This window comes from Globicephala melas, chromosome 9, assembly GCF_963455315.2.
Source record: "Globicephala melas chromosome 9, mGloMel1.2, whole genome shotgun sequence".
Classification (NCBI taxonomy): Eukaryota; Metazoa; Chordata; class Mammalia; order Artiodactyla; family Delphinidae; genus Globicephala; species Globicephala melas.
Genome location: NC_083322.1, coordinates 52,957,425 through 52,974,671, shown reverse-complemented (window position 1 = coordinate 52,974,671; position 17,247 = coordinate 52,957,425). Strand labels below are relative to the sequence as shown.

Sequence of the window (17,247 nt, the reverse complement as noted above, 5' to 3'; positions counted from 1 at the left end):
TAGAAATTCTAAAAAGAAACAGGCAATATTTTATTCATCTGAGTTTTACAGTAAAAAGAAAATGAAGTGTTATTCTAAAGGGTACGATCAATATTTTTTTTTTTTTTTTTTTTTCCTGTACGCGGGCCTCTCACTGTTGTGGCCTCTCCCATTGCGGAGCACAGGCTCCGGACGCGCAGGCTCAGCGGCCATGGCTCACGGGCCTAGCCGCTCCGCGGCACGTCGGATCTTCCCGGACCGGGGCACGAACCTGTGTCCCTTGCATCGGCAGGCGGACTCTCAACCATTGTGCCACCAGGGAAGCCCGGTACAATCAATATTTAATCTTCTCCTTGAGTTTCACAATGCAGTTCCTTAAGAAGCAGGTTATAGGCCTAGTAAGGAAGAGAGAAAAGGAAAGAAAATATAAATGTGGCGTTAATGTGTGTGTGTGTGTGTGTGTGGTGGTGAGGTGCTCAAATTGTAGAGACAGGCTCAGACAAATTAAGAAGTCAGGAAGCAAGACTGTGGAAGCACATTCCCAGAATTAAAGAGAATGACTGAAGAGGGAGTGGATAAATGAAGAGAAGGCAAGTCAGGCAGATAATTATGAGATAGAGACTGCAGAGGTTCCAAAGTGTTAGGTAAATTACTCTCGTCAACTGTCTCCCTGGGACTGTGACTTCAGGCTGTCATTACTTCTTACATCTTACTACTACTGCTATTAAACACTCTCAGATTTCATTTGCTCTTCAGCTCAAGGAGTTCCCCAGGTGAAACGTTTTTCTGTGACCTCTGGGGGTGTGACCACATTAATTTTAACAGAATGACAGCCTGGTCTGACCTTCAGACCGGAAATTCCTGCACCTGCTCTCATTTTGCATGTTTCTTTTCCACTAGCTGAAAATTAAGGTATTTTCCCCCCTTTACATTATAAAAGGAGGTGTGTGTAGAAGGGGTGTTATGGGTTGTGAAAGGAAAAAGCTCAACTTGTTACTGCCCAAGATCTTTGAAGCACAGTAAAACGTATTTTTTCTCTTTTATAGATTTATCTCTTTAAAACCACTTTCACGAGGAATACATTTTAGTGAAAAAAATTAAGCTATGCCTGTTAAAAGGCAGTTATAACATTGTCTTATTATGTTTTAAACTTTAAAAATGATTTCTATTATTGATTATATAAATACAACATAGTAATATATAACTTTAAAAGTGATTTCTATTCCTTATGTAAATATGACATAGTAAGATTCAACAATTGGAGGATTGTGACATTTTGAGTTGAGTAGGAAAGGTTTATTTTGCATATGTACTGTCTACTTTTTTATTAATTATTTTTAGAAAATGCTTTGCTTGTATATTTCACAATATAGTATATTTCACAATAATATAGTATATTTCACAGTATAGTATATTTCACAATAATATTGTAGTCTAGACTGTAGACAAATCAAACTTCCAGACCAGTTCACTCCTCCTGTTGAACTACTTTCTGAAAACCTAAAAAAACTTTCTCTTTGAACATTCATTCTGATATAATCATTCCTATGAAAACTAGAGTATTTCCTGAGATAGCTTAAGTCTAATCTTCCACTACTTGGTACAATTTAATTTTATGGTTTGCATTTAGAAGTATTTTCTGTTAAAAAAAATAATAGATTGAATCCTATGAAACTGACATTTCTGAAAAATAAAAACTTTTTAAAAATGTCAATATCGTATGGTCCATTTGTCTATAAAATTATGTTTTGGGCTACATTCAGACATTCTAGAGGACAGTAGTTATTCTTAAGTACAATCATAAAAAATTACAATAGATTTTCTGTAGACTAATATTTGTATTATTATTTCATACCTCACCCAACTACCCGTGAATAATTTGCTACCATCTAGTTGTGAAATACTTGATTTTAGAACGTTTCTCAAGGATAGCATTTAAAATTTGGAGAAAGGCACAGAAATTTTGTTTTGTATCTGAGAACTATTTCTTGATTCTTGCTCTTTTCCTTTCCACATTTTTCTATTTCTTGATATATTCAGCAATTTAAATACTTCAAATCATTAGAACTTATGAAATGCACAGATTGATTTCAGGCTTCTATCTATTATATACCTTCCCTTACACCATTAGTGTTTGTATAGGCAGGCAGACTGATAGCTTTATGCTAAGATAAATCCAAATGAATTATTGTTCTATAGAACACTCTTTATGACTTTTTAAACCTTGCTAATATACACCTGAGAGACATTACGATTTTTCTGAGATGTGATTCAAACCAAACCAAATGAAAGCAACTTGTTTATCAAATGTCTTTGTTAAAATGCTGCTTTAGATAACTAGCTATAAAGTTGGGACAGATGAATCAAATGCTTATCAGATTACATCTAAAGACAATCATCAACATGCATCACAATTGCTAAAACATTTTTGTAGCGTCACAAAAGCCAGAGTTGGAAGACGGAGAATTTAATTTCTCATAATTTTCTCTACCCAAATAGTAGATAGTGGTCTTCAAATGTAAAATCACAAAAGACAACAAAATGGATTTTGATAATCTATCTGGCTGCTTTACTTGAAACCTCAGATTTTCTAGTTTCCCACATTCTGTTTGTCATGTGATTGACAACCATGTGTACACTACTCAACTGATTGATAGCCAACCATCAGGAAGACAGTAGGTGCAACTGAGCTTTAGTAAGAGGAATGAAGGGCACAGATTATTCTAGTTGGTTTCCATTAATTTTAGCACCATTTTCTCTTTCATTTGAACTGTTAAATGTATATGAATTGTTAACAAATGCACCTTAAGTAAAGGCATTTAATCCTTTTTTCCAGTTTGTTCCCATTGTTTAACAACATATTTCCATAACTTAACAGATAAAGATAGATGATAAAAATAAGCAAGAGAGTATATCAAGTGAAAATTAATTTACTTTTTTAACATTTTCTAAATTGGCTATACCAACACATTCCAGTCAGACCTCACTGAAAAGAAAATATATTCATTTCTTTTGATTCTAACCCCAAATAACTATTTACACTATGCATCTGATACTACATGATTATGAGAAATAATGTGTATATGTGATATAATTGATGCTATAAGCTTAGAATTTTCTTCATCATTCTGACATGGCCCATTCTTTTGGAATGCTCTCATACGACTTTGGGTAGATGGAGATAGTGAATAGGAAAAAGTGCTTCTTTTTCTAACGTGGACAGTGAATAAGGATTCAGTTCAGTAAAACCCACTGTGATTGTGCGTGTGTGCGCTCATACGCGCATTTACTCTATTTTCAAATGAATTTTCAAAAGATAAATGATGGCATCACATCTACAGTCCTGTGACCCTGTATCATTTACTATAGTTGCTATTTTGTTTTAGAGAATGGCAAGTAATCTTAGTGCCTTCGAGTCTGGATAGCACAAGTTGGTCCAATTCCTCTGCCAGTTTTGGTCAACTGCTAGTAGCTATTGGTTGTGTTGAGAAGAATTCTCAAAACCAGGCTGGTGCCTCAGGATTCTGTGTGGCAGTTGCTTGGAAATGTGTGCTATATGTGTGAGATTGGTGGTACCCTTACTATCTTATTTGATATTTCTGATCTAACACAATTTTTTGTTTTACATCTGAGAAAACAGGGTGGGAAAGAGGAATGACATTTATTGACCGTGTATTATGTTCCAGGTCAGACACTCTGCTAAGCATGTTATAGCTTTTATTTTATTTACTCCTGATAGAAACTTCATGGTGGCATAATCTCCACTTTACAGATGAGGCAATTGAATCTCATAGAAGTTAAGTTATGTGCTTAGGACACAAAAGTAAAGTCAGGACTTACGTTCAACAAGGATAACTCCATATCTCCCACTCAGAACCATTTCACTGTGCTATCATTACTTTTTCCAGGTCAACAGTATCAGATTTAGAACCCTATTTTTGGATTAGGATCTAGTGGGGTTTTTTCCATATTAATTTTTAGTGATCACAAAGGATTTGTAAATAAAATATGAAGGGATACTTCTTCTTATTATTATTTTTTCATTAGAAGTACAGTTCTCTGCAAAAATAGAGCCATGGACTTTTCCTGATGAAAGGGACTTCACCTATCCCAACCATCCTTTTTATGCTCAAGCCCTCCCTCCACTATCACTATTAAAAAGCCATGTAGCCTGTGATTAAACAACTGTACTAACTCCAAACCCACCAAAATTCAAAGAAATGATATTTTACATACCTATTCATTATATTATTTTGAATAATTTGCTATATCAGTTCTGCCAATTACTTCTAATTCCTAGGGATATGTAAACATGGCAAAAAACACTCAGAGATGCTATTTCATGGAAAGAGCTTTACTTGGGCTATCAGGTAACTTCTAGTCCAGATTTTACTACTTGTCAATTTTGAACCTTATAAATAGATTGCACACTTAACCTAAAATTCTGATTTCTAAAAGATATTTAATATATACAACCACTACTCCAGTCTGTTCAATTCAGTAAATATTATTGGAGGTCTTTTGTGTGATGGGTATTGTAGAGGGTTGTGATACCAAGAAGAATAAACTAGAATCTTTGTTGGTATGGGAAACAAATATTTATCTATTTATCTATCTAGTGGTTCATAGTTATTTAGATAACAGTGTTGATAAAGTTTTATTTTTATATAATGTGATAAAGATGTTTACAGTGATAAGGGGACATGGAGGAGAAACAAAACCTTTAGTATGCTTCTGAGCCTCGTCTAAGAATAAGTGCTTATGTGCTTTAAGAACAAAATTGCAAAAACGTAAGTAAAATGTTATAATTATTATCATTACCCTGTATATGCTTCTTAGTCTCTTAGCCCCAGAAAACAGCAGAAATTCAAGAGGTCTTAAAAACAAGAGATTAATTATTTTAAGAACTTGGAGGTTATTTTAGTAAGAGTCACAATTAACATAATTACCTTTTAAAAATACTCTAAAAAGGTTACTTGTGCCTGATAAAATTATGGGGCTTTGACTGGTGACTGCAATGGAGCCATCACTCTAGACTAGAGAATTCACACCTTCCGGAAGGTAGAACCTTTAACATATTGATACAGTACCATAGAATTGTTTCTCTATAATATGAAACAAACAACACATAAATAAAACAGAAAGCAAATTGTGAAGTAAGAAATTTGTACAAATTCTATTATTCCCTGAAAACACATTTAAGTGCAAGGTAGGAACCAATAGTAATACTCCGAATCTCTGGCTGAAAGGGACTGTCTAAGTTCAGAAGTAATATTTACCGTTGGGGCAAACGGCAATCTAGTGTCAAATGTATTTCATTTTATTTTCTTCAACAGAAACTTTGATGTTTGTATAAAATGTTTGCATTTTATTTCTTTCCTGAGTGTAATTCCTATTTAAATAAGCACCTGTTTATCATGATACATAGCAAGTGTTTCTGCAAACTCGAATTAGAATGGACAGATCTGAACACGTATTACAAACACAGTGGTAGATTCATCAATTTGTGTTTACTTAACTGATTCTCTGTGACAAAACATATGGTAAAGTATCCATCTCTGGTTAGGAAACTTTGGCCATGAGATCACATATGTGTTTTTCATGGATGTATCATTCATTTAGTCAACCATACAACAAATATTTTTTGAGCACTGACATTGTGTACAGCCCTTGTAAGGTATAGGGATAACAGTAGTGGGGAGGAAAACTGACATGGCCTCTGTCTTTGTAGAACTTAATTCCAGTGGGAGGGATCTAAATTTAGCTAATAAATAGGCATATGACTACAAGTTGTGATATATAGGAAAAGAATATGAGCCATGAGAGAGTATAATAATAGGGGATCTGCTTTAAATTGGGTGGTCACAGAAGGCCTTTATGAAAATTGGTATTTAATGTGAGATCTCTTGGATAGAAAGAAGCTAACAATGCGGAATGGAAGGTGAAAATGGATTTGGTCAATGTAGGTTGTATAATGGGCAGAGGCATTTGCAAAATTCCTAAGACAAGGAAAAGAATATTGATTTTGAGTAATTGGAAGATGGTTAGCATGGTTGGGAACCAGTGCAAGGAAGCAGGAACGAGACAGACGTGTCTGGAGCCAAGTGACCCAGGGCCCTGTTAGCTATGGCCAGGAGTTGGCATGGTGTTGCCACAGAACATGTTGAAATCTCCAGGCCCCCTGTAGATTGACTGAACTACATTAATTGAACTCATTCAATCATTTGTGTGCCTTATACCGTACTTTAAAAACGTGCACTCCTTCATTTATTCGTTCATTCATTTTCTGAGTGCCAAACTTAAATATCAAGAATCAAAGAATTCATAAGATAGGTCTCTCCTCATCCTTCATAAGACCATTAACAAATGCGGTAGGCAGATTTTTAAAAAGACAAATTATATCATACTATAAATCGCATTAATAATAAAACTGAAAGTGCAATGTCTTGTTAAACAAAGTATTTAGGCCTTCAGGGACGGAATCCAGAGAGTTAGGAAAGGTGTTTTAGAAAAGAGGTTGTGTACCCTGGATGCCCCGAAGAGCTAGTAGACATATGCCAAGTAAGTCAGGCATTCTAATCAGAGGGCCCAGCACTGGGGAGTTTGTTTGAGGGATGCATCTGGCATGTGCTGTACAAGGAGGAAATGAGGCCCAAGAGATAGACTGGACACAACATATCAACATGTTTTAATACCACATTCAATGTTTTCACAAGTAATCTATTAGACCAAAGACTTTTCAAGTGGGAACATGACTCAATAAGGGGATGGATTTTAGGATGATGTTTTTGGGTTTGTCGGAGAATTGCTCTGGCCTCTATCCCAGGCCACCATTTAGCTCCTACCAGTCTCTGGGATGTTCCTTTCTTGTGTCTTTGGAGATTTTAGTGGCACTCATTCTTTGTCATGAATATCATCCTTATGAGATCCCTAAGCAGTCACAAACCTAAATTCATTATAGACACTTGATATATGTTAATTGCTTCCTGTGTTAGTGTCCTATGGCTGCTGTAGTAAATTACCACAAACTTAGTGACATTAAGAAAATTATGTTCTTACAGTTCTAAAGTTCAGAAGTCTAAAATCAAGGAGTTGGCCAGACTGTATTCCTTCTAGAAGCTTTGGGGGAGTATCAGTTTCCTTGTCTTTAGCAGCTTCTAGGGCCCACCAGCGTACATTTGCTTGTGGCCCCATCTTCCATCTTCAAAGCTCTGCACTCCAACATCTGCTTCCATGGTAACATCTCCTTTTTATGACTTTGATCACTTTTAATTACTTTGGCTCAACTGAATAATCCAGGATAACCCCTTCATCTCAAGGTCTTTAACTTAAGCACATCTACAAAGTAGCCTTTACCATGTAAGGTAGCATATCCACAGGTTCCAGAAATGAGGATGTGGACGTCTTCGGGGGCATTATTCAGCTGACCACAGTTCTGCAAATGTCATTGTCAAATTGTGAGTTCTGAACTCTTTGGATACCCAAAACTTGATTGAACATTTTTATCTTCTCAACAAAGTGGGGGATGTGATAGAGCTTTAGAGGTGCTGAGTAGGTGACAAAAAGCTGCATGATTTCACTTTACTTTTCTACGTAGTCGCGTTTTACTCAAGTGACATTGTCCCGCAGAAGGGAATAAGGGAGACTTTGAAATGCTGCCATGTGCAGAACCCTGTGATGCTGAGATCCAGTAGAGCTTTCATTCCCATCTTTCTTCCTCGGGAGGGAGTCTGTCACTCTGCAGGGAGCCTCTTTGAAGCAGCCTCAGCTTTGGGATTGCTGAGTGCAGGGACTTCTCAAAGAAAACACTGCTCTATTCATTTCCTGTCAACGAGGAGTTCAAGTTCAAAAGATTGTGCTCTCTTTTCTTGGTTTTTCATATGTCTATTAATAGGACAGTGCCAAGGCTCTGACCAGGAGTTTATAGTAAATTCATGGAACTAATGAGAATGGAATTAGGTTACTAGATTTTTCATCTCTGTGCAGTTATGAAGCAACACAGTGGAGACATAATGACCCCTTGCCTATTAGTGAGATCTTATTCTTGAGGACACCAAAAAGCTTTTAAAAACAGTAAGCCACTAATCTTCACACTTTAATGAGCAAGAATGTAGGAAAACTATTGCCTTATTTCAAAATATGAAGGATACATCTATACAAGTGACCAAATCAAGCAGCCTGAGAATTTAGTCCTTTTTTTATGTTCTTATGGGTGATCAATTAGTATCATGTCTGGAAAATGTTTGGAACAAAGAGAGAGTCAATGAGGAGGTTCAGCCTGGTTATCAAGTCACTGTAGCATGACCTGTGGGAGCCCAGGTACCTGGGCAAAGCAGTTGATACATTTGGAATAAATGAAGACTGCCACACTTGCTGAGTGTCTAAAGAAAGAGTTAGGTCCAGAATCTAGGTGATTGAGTAGATAGCAAATATTTAGGAACAGTGAAGTGCCTTAGACCTTAGAGCACAGACATTTACCTCTTTCTAAATACACCTGTTAAATATAGGTGGTTCTGAAAAAGTATATAAGGTGGTTCTGGATTTCCTAGTTAATGATTGAAAAGGGCCAGAAGCTGAAGTGAATTTCTCAGGTTTACTGGGAGGTGAGTCAATTGATTTCCAAGTCTATAGTCATCTCGACTCACTGCCTTTTCCTAGTTAGTTTAATTTTAATTTTTACTACCAGCTTGTTAAAATTTGATCTGTTGTCTGTACAAGTACAATTCAGTGGACTGTTATTATTCATTTAAAGTGATGTCTATTGATTTAAGCCAGATCAACAATCAGGAATTTCAGATTTTCAGTGTTTGTGGCAAATGTCTTTCAATTCTCAGAATTTAATCATGCTCTTCACTGAGGAAATAAAGTTTAATACTTTATTAGTTTAAAAAAAAGTTTTCTTTTTTTTTTTTTAACAGTACAATATGTTTGGAAATCAGAATGCTTTTTTCCAGGAAGACAGTAAATGATGGTTAAGGTGACTGATCAGCGTTTTAAACTCACACTTGGCTTAGCTGTAAGCCTTTTGAGTTCCTTTGAGGTTTTTAATGAATGAAGAGATGAGATGTGAAGAGGTTCTGGTTTCCGGTGAAAGTGGAGAGGGCACTGGGGTGTGGTGGGTTTGCAAGTCAAGAGGGACCTAGAAATAATTTTCCATTCAGTAACTACTTTTATTTCTTTAAGTAATAACCTCTAAGAGTCCAACACAAGCTGTGATAAGTGGGTTTACTCACCTTTGGTAGATGTTTTGTAGGCTTTGGGCAATCTTAGTGCATTTCTTTTTCTTTTTCTCTTTCTGTAAACCATGATTATTATAAGGTAATGGGACTTAGGCATTCTACACTTTCCTAGAAGTATACTTTTATTACATCCTTTCTGGAGGGTTATTTTGAAACAATATATCAAGGTCTCAAAAATGTATATAATTTTCCTCTTCTAGCAGTTTTGTCTAAGGAAATAATCACAGACACATGCAAAGGTTTATGATCAAAGACGTTCTTTGCTGTTTTCTTAATGATAGTGAAAAATTATGAACAGCAAATAGGTTCACAATATGAATTGGTTAATTGCATTGTATCCATCTGGATCCAATTAGGAGATAGATACACACAGGGGAGGTTTAAAATAGAATCATTAAACTCTACAAAGAGAGTAACATATATATATATATGAAAGCATATATACACACATATATCTGACTGATGTAACAAATATATTTGGAGAAGGTATGGTTGAGCTCACTTCAAGCTCAACCATAGTAGAGAGAAGCTGGAGCTTATCTGCCATCATTGGGCAAGCAGGAGGCAACCGTCTAGATTGCAGGCAAGGAGTAGGCATTCAGCAGCTGGTAGCAGAAGTTTAGAGAGGTGGGAACACTTTGGGCTGCAGGAGAGCTGTGAGTGTTAGTAGAGGCTCCGTGGGCATTCCCTGGGGCATGGGTGGGCCGTACAAAGGACTGCAGAGAAAACAGGAGGGCATGGGATTCCTCAGGCTGCAGGCATGCTGCTCAGGGAACGGCAGAGGAAATCTTGGTGCTGATGTGGATGAGACACTGTTAGGGCAACGGTTGTCTCGGTCAAGTGAGCCATAGAAAGCTTATTTCCAGGCCAGGGCTGTAAGGCTGCCAAAGATTCTTGCATTCCGGGCCAGTGGCTACAGCAGAGTTTTACCTGATATCCTCACATCCATATTTCTGACACTTCCACCCTGTGCTACAGCTGGAAGATACTGGAGGGCCCCTTCCATGTGCAGTTTCCCTCCAGCACTCTGTACGGAGAGAGCTTAAAGTCATGCTCACATTAAAAGAGAAATACTTAAAGGAATTCCATCTGTTATCACAGAATGTATATTAAATGGTGAATTCAAAGGTGAGAGGTGATAAATTAATAAGTAGCATACACACGACGGTGAAAACATAAGATAGTATTTTGTAAAGGGAACACCCTTGGAATATATAGCATATATGTAGTGTATTCCTTTGTAGCAGAGGTTTGCTTAAATCCAGTATAAAAGTTTTAAGTTTCCTAGGCTCAGAATTTCTCTCCTATAACACAACTCACTCTGCGTTCACATTTTACCTGACTCTTTGAGTCACCCTAACAGATGGGTGAACAAATGCTACTGCTGTGAGTACTAATGTACTTTGCCTTTACCCAGCAGTCTCTTGTCTTTTGCAAGCAACCATAAAGATATGACAGACTAACTTGTTAAGTTGCAGGTAAAGTAAAATTTCAGACCACCTCTGTTCTTGACTCACGTGAACTAACTAGCTAACTAACTAAATTAACTAGGATATTTTCTAGAGCTGCCAGGTGCTCTTAAACAGATAAAATGGAAGAATAGCATTAGGGATACTGCTTTAGTGATGTGGCTAAGGCAGACTGCTTTGAAGAGCCACCTCAAAATTGAGACATGAATAACGAGAAAGAAAATGTCGGAGTAAAATTTCAGTGAAGAGAATTATTTAACGGGAGGAGCATGTGCAAAGCCCCTGAGGTGGTATCACCGCTGGCCTGTTTGAAGGACAGCTAGAAGGCCAGTGTGATGGAGAGCAGTGAATGAGGAGTGAAAAGAGTTAGGGAGGTAAACAGCAGGACCAAATCCTGTAGCATCTGTAGGCCTTGATAACAAAACGGAAGCCAGGGGAGGGATAATCTGATTGTTTTACAAAGATTACTCTGCCTCTATAAACAGGTTGGAACAGAAGGATTAATGGTAGAGACAGGAAACCATTAGGAGAGGACCAACATGAGAACAGTTTGGTGATTGTGGCTTGGATCAGCATTCTATTATAACTAAGAAAACAAGCAAAAATCCAGTTAAAAAAAATCAGCATTTAAACATAAATAATGGATGACTTTCTAACATATGCTCTGAAATATGTCGTCCAAGGAGAAACAAAACTTTTTTTCATTCAATGTTGAAAGGTGTTTGACTCCATGCTCAGAGATCAGAAGTGCTTCTGTGAAAGATGATGAATGAGAAATTCCAGTAAAGTCTTAGTATGTTCATCCAGCATGGAAAATAGGTATGAAATATCTTGAAGAGCCTACGTATCTGTAGAAAATCTCAAAGGGACTTGCTACCTTAGGACCAGACGAAGAAAAATTGTTACAACTGATAGCACAGAAGTACGAAAGATCGTAAGAAACTACTACGAACACCTACATGCCAACAAACAGGATAGCCTAGAAGAAGTGTATAATATTCTGGGAGTATATAACCTACAAAGACTGAATCAGGAAGAAACAGAAAATCTAAACAGATCACTGATGAGTAAGGAGATTAAATCAAATAAAAAACCTTCAAACAAAGAAAAGCCTAGGACCTGGTGGCTTCACTGGTGAATTTTACCAAACATTTAAAGAAGAATTATACCAATCCCTCTCAAACTCTTCCAAAAATAGAACAGGAGGGAACCCTCCTAAACTCATTTTTTGATGCCAGAATTACACTGATCCCAAAGCCAGATAAGGACACTACAAGAAAATAAAGCTATAGGGCAATATCCGTGATAAATACAGATACAAAAATCCTCAACAGAATGTTAGCAAACTCAGTTCAGCAGCACATTAAAAGAATCATACCCATGATCAAGAGGAATTCGTCTTTGCAATGCAAGGATAGTTCAACATACACAAATCAATGAATATGAAACATCCAGTGAGTAGAATAAAAGGTAAAAATCATATGATTATCTTAATGGATGCAGAAAAAGCAGCTGAAAAAATGCAACATCCATTCATGACTAAAAACTAAATTAAATTAAGCAAGTGGGACTATATCAAACTGAAAAGTTTCTCCATAGAAAAGAAAAGTTAACAAAATGAGAAGGCAACCTATGGAATGGGAGATAATATTTGCAAACCAAATATATGATAAGGGGTTAATATCTAAAATGTATAAGGAGCTCGTACAAATCAACAGCACAAAAACCAAACAACCAAATTTAAAAATGGGCAAATGTAGACATTTTTCCAAAGAAGACATGCAGATGGCCAAGAGGTATATGAAAAGATGCTCAACATCACTCATCATCAGGGAAATGCAAATCAAAACCACAATTAGATATTATGGCACATCTGTTAGGATGGCTATCACCAAAACGTCAGAAGATAACAAGCGTTAACAAGGTTGTGGAGGAAAGAGAACCCTTGTACATTGTTGATTGTAATGAAAATTAATACAGCCATTTTGGAAGCTCCTCAAACTACCATATGATCCAGCAATCCTACTTGATTATATATCTGAAGGAAACAAAATCAGTATCTCAAAGAAATAGCTGTACTTCCATTTTCACTGGAGCATTATTCACCATAGAAACAACCAAAGTGTCCATTAACAATTGAATAGATAAAGAAAATGTGATTATCTGTCTATCTATCTATCCATCCATCCATGCATCTATGCATCTGTCCATCTACCTATCTACCTACGTACCTACCTACCTAGCTATCCATACATTTATATACAATGGGACATTGTCCAGCCTCAAAAAAGAATCAAATATTGCCATTTATAACAATATGAATGAACCTGGAGGGCATTGTGTTACGTGTAATAAGCCAGGTACAGAAAGACAAATACTGTGTGATCTTATTTATATGGGAAATCTAAGAAAAGAAAACTTGAACTCATAGTAATGAGTAGAATGGTGGTTACCAGAGGCTAGGAGGTGGGAAAAAGGGAGATATTGATCAAAGGGTAAAAACATTTAGTTATAAGATGAATAAGCTCTGGCGACCTAATGTATAGCATGGTGACTACAGTTAGTAATAACATACTGTATCTTGAAATTTTCTAACAATCGATCTCAAGTGTTCTCACCACACACACACAAATCTAACTGTGTGAGGTACTGGATATATTAATTAGCTTGATTTGTGGTATACACAAAAGTGTATACATTTTATCAGAACACCTCAAAATATACAATTTTATTTATAAGTCATACCTCAATAAGTCTGGGAAAAAATGAAAAAGAGTTATACATTAATTGTAAACTTTAACCTACTACTCTCTTACAATCGGTACCTTTGGCAGTTAATTTAAATTTCAGTCCTAGGTCTGATATTCTGCTTAAGAGATGGAGAACCAAACATTTTTAATAGCTCTTGCCATTTTTGCTTCAGTTCTTAACTGTGATTGCATAAACGGATGCCAGGTGTGTGCTTTAGGGTATGTAGTCCTCTGGAAGCAATGCTATTCAGAAGTTCATTTTCTCTGTTCTGTTCTCTGTGGCTCAAGGTGCTGGGGTGAAACGTTTAGTCCTCGATATAAGATAATAAAATGACTTTTCTGTGTAAAGGATTCATTGCCAGGCCATAAAAGCATTTTTAATTTATAGTTTTTCTCTGTATCTCATTACAGATGTTTTCACTGCAGAGTTAATCACCTTGACCTATGAGGAAGGTTAGACCAGATGAATGAGAATTTGTCATTTAAATCTTTCAGAGTCATTGTATGTAGCATTGCCCATTTTTTGAAAGAAAAAAGCAAAATAATAAGTTTTATATTCATTAAAAGTAACTTTTTTGATAAAGGGAGATGAAATGAACTGTGTTGCACTTATTTTAACTTTTAAACCTTTTTTAACAATGATATTTCTAAAGTTAGTATCTTATCTGCCCTCACATTTTAGTTTGTACATGAATCTTTTCTCCAACTATCTGGTACCCTTTGATTTATAAACTTTAAAAAAGATTATAAATCAGGAAAGGGTCAAATCACAAGGGCTGTAGAGGGAAGAACAGATCTGAAATATTTTCATGAATACCAAAAAAAAAAGTTAAAAACATATTTGTAATTTACAGCTTCCCTGAGGCAGCAATAACTAATACACTGAAAATTTACCCATTTTATGCATCTGTTTTGCTTGTTTTACTACTTTGCTTTTCATAAAAAACACATTTATTTCAGCGACTTCTTTTGGCATTTATGTGATCTCTGAGCTATGTGTGAAAATACACGTTTTGACTTTACAATTTTTATTGAAAAAGTATTTACAAATTTATATCAATGCTTTTTTGTTCCACGCTAGAATTATTTTCATTGTTCTTTTTTTCTATCAGTCACTTCAGAAAATCAGTCTTACAGCTTATTTAAACATCTGCTTTAAATCTTTTTTTCAATTGCTGCTTGAATGACATTTTATCATTAACTATAAAGAGGAACAAGTGGAAATTTTCAGAGCACAGGTCACCAAAAATTATTCAATAAGAATAACACTGTAAATTATGCTTAAATGACACTGCCCTCATAAATACTCGATGCGATTCACAGCTGTAACCTAATGAGTTTTTATATTGTTCCTGAGAGTCGGTGGAATAGTGTGAACAAATTATTATTTTCATATGTATGGGAGTAATATACACTTGAGCAGAGTAAACAGAAGCAGGTGGTGCCTCAGTACCTGCTTCCCAAAAGAATAGCCATGAAGAAGCCAAGTCTTGGATTTCATATTTTATTGAATAAAACTTTAGATAATAAGGCAAGGGAATGATAGTGGGTATCTCCTGCTTTTGCCCACTTAGCATTAATTCCAACATCTTCTAGTAAGAACATCCATATTTTTTTCATTCTTGTATAATGTATTTCAGATGTGGCTGTCTGCATCCCATTTCAGAGATGGTGCCTTGATGCAGGCCTAGTCCTTTAGGACCTTCCTTCCTCTTGAATGCAGTAATTGATTCAGTAATTTACAAGTAACCAAGTAGCCAATCTATTTATTGTTCTGTCTACCAGCTCCCTCTCAGTCTTCCTTTGTGGCATATTCCCTGTTGTAACACCTCGAGAACTACAGACGCTAGAAGGAGTCTCTGAAGAGATCTAGCTTTGGAGTAAGGGAGAGAATGTAACTGCCCAGTCTAGGCTACTCTGCTTTGCACTTTCTTAGAAACCAAGACTGAAGACATTAAGCTGAGTTCTTGATTGGGGATTTGGGTAGGATGGTGAGTTGTCAAGAACACCAAAGCCTGCTGCTAACAAAAACAATCTCCAGAGTAAGCTATAGATATAGGAATCCTGATTCAGTAACGCCTCTGGAGTGGACCAAATGCAAATTGCCCCAAATTCTACTCAACTTTGAAGAGAGTGGTATTGACAAGAAATTAACATGTAAAAAAGGGCTATGATTGTTCCTGCCCTACAGCAATCCCTGCAAAGTAACCTTCCATCCTTAACCCACACCAGTCAAGGAATTATCTGGTATCCACAATGGGTGATTTGATTCCAGAAGTTGTGTTTTTAAAACACTTTGCAGATTGTGTCATCACCCAGACTGGGAAGCTCTGATTCATCCAGAGTTTGCCACACGCAAAGAAGTAGGCTCCAAAATCCTGGTATCTAACTGGGGTGTGACATTAGATTGTCTGTCTTTGTAAATACATTTTTAGTTATGTAGAACCATTGTAAAAGTTTGAGATATACGTGCTTGTTGATCCATGCATTTTTTTTAAAAACAAACTTATTTCAGAATAGTTGTGGATTTATAGAAAGTTGTAAAGATAACAGAGTCCTGATAAACCCATGGCCAGTTTCCCCTATCATTAACATGTTGTGGCACATTTGTGTCAATTCATGAAACAATATTTTTACATTATCATAAACTAAAGTGCATATCTTATTCAGATTTCCTTAGTTCTCACCTAGTTCTGTTCCCATATGATCCCAGCCAGGATATTACATTTAGTTGTGTCTCCTTGGGCTCCACTTGGTTCTGACAGTTTCTCAGACTTTCCTTGATTTCGATGCCCTTGACCGTTTTGATGAGTAGTGGTCAGATATTTTGTAGAATGTCTCTCAATTGGGATTTGTCTGATGTGTTTCTCATGATTAGACTTGAGTTACGGGTTTTTGGAAGTAAGACCATAGGGGTTAAATACCATTCTTTTCACATCACATCAAAGATAAATACTATCAACATGATTTATGACTCTTGATGTTGACCTTTATCAACAAGGCTGAAGTAGTGCTTGTCAGGTTTCTCTACTCTAAAGTTACTCTCTTTTTCCCCTTGTGCTCTTTGGAAGAATTCACTATTGTGCAACACAAACTTACGTACTAGAGAGTTATGTTCCACCTCCTTGAAAGTGGATTATCTACATAAATTATGTAGTATTCTTCTGCAAGGGAGATTTGTCTATTCTCTATTTATGTATTCAATCACTTATCCGTATCAGTATATACTTATATTTATTTTAAACTTCGAGGTGAGTTATAATCCAATGTCACTTTTTGCTTATCAGATTGTTCTAGCTTTTGCAACTGTAAGCTCTTCAAATTGGTTCCTGTGTCTCTTGACATACCCCCTCACTGTGGGTTTTTTCCAGAGTACTTCTCTACTTTCTGGCATTATAAGGTGCCCCATGCTCATCTTGCAAGTTTCCTGCCCCAGCCCAAGAGTCAACTATTTTTCCAAGGAGCCTTAGTTCATTTTATTAGAGAATGGTATTAGAAACAAAGAAAGATCTGGGTGCTAGGTATGTTTGTTGCTACTATGGTGCCACTGTTTCTAGGCCCTCTCAGCAGACAGATAAAAGAAATATATTTGTGTATACTAACTGGTGTATATACACATACCTATAAATATTTCTAGATATCTGTATCTATATTAAGCTAAACATGATTCTAAACTGGTGTTTCCATTACCACATGGATCATTCTGGTCTTCTCCCCTTGCTTTGCTGTAATTTGAATGTCAACAGTGTAAAACTCAGCTCCTATCATGCATCATTCATTTTCTTAATTGTTTAATTCTAGTATAAATAT

General features: G+C 36.2%; 1 long non-coding RNA gene across 1 annotated transcript in view; it reads right to left on the bottom strand.

Moving 5' to 3' along the window:
- Window positions 1-204: 204 nt before the first annotated feature.
- Window positions 205-17,247, bottom strand: part of LOC132597833 (uncharacterized) — a 274,690-nt gene continuing 257,647 nt past the window's right edge. The window contains exon 6 of the long non-coding RNA XR_009565198.1: window positions 205-374. This is a non-coding gene — a long non-coding RNA (uncharacterized lncRNA). The remainder of the gene's footprint in view (window positions 375-17,247) is intronic.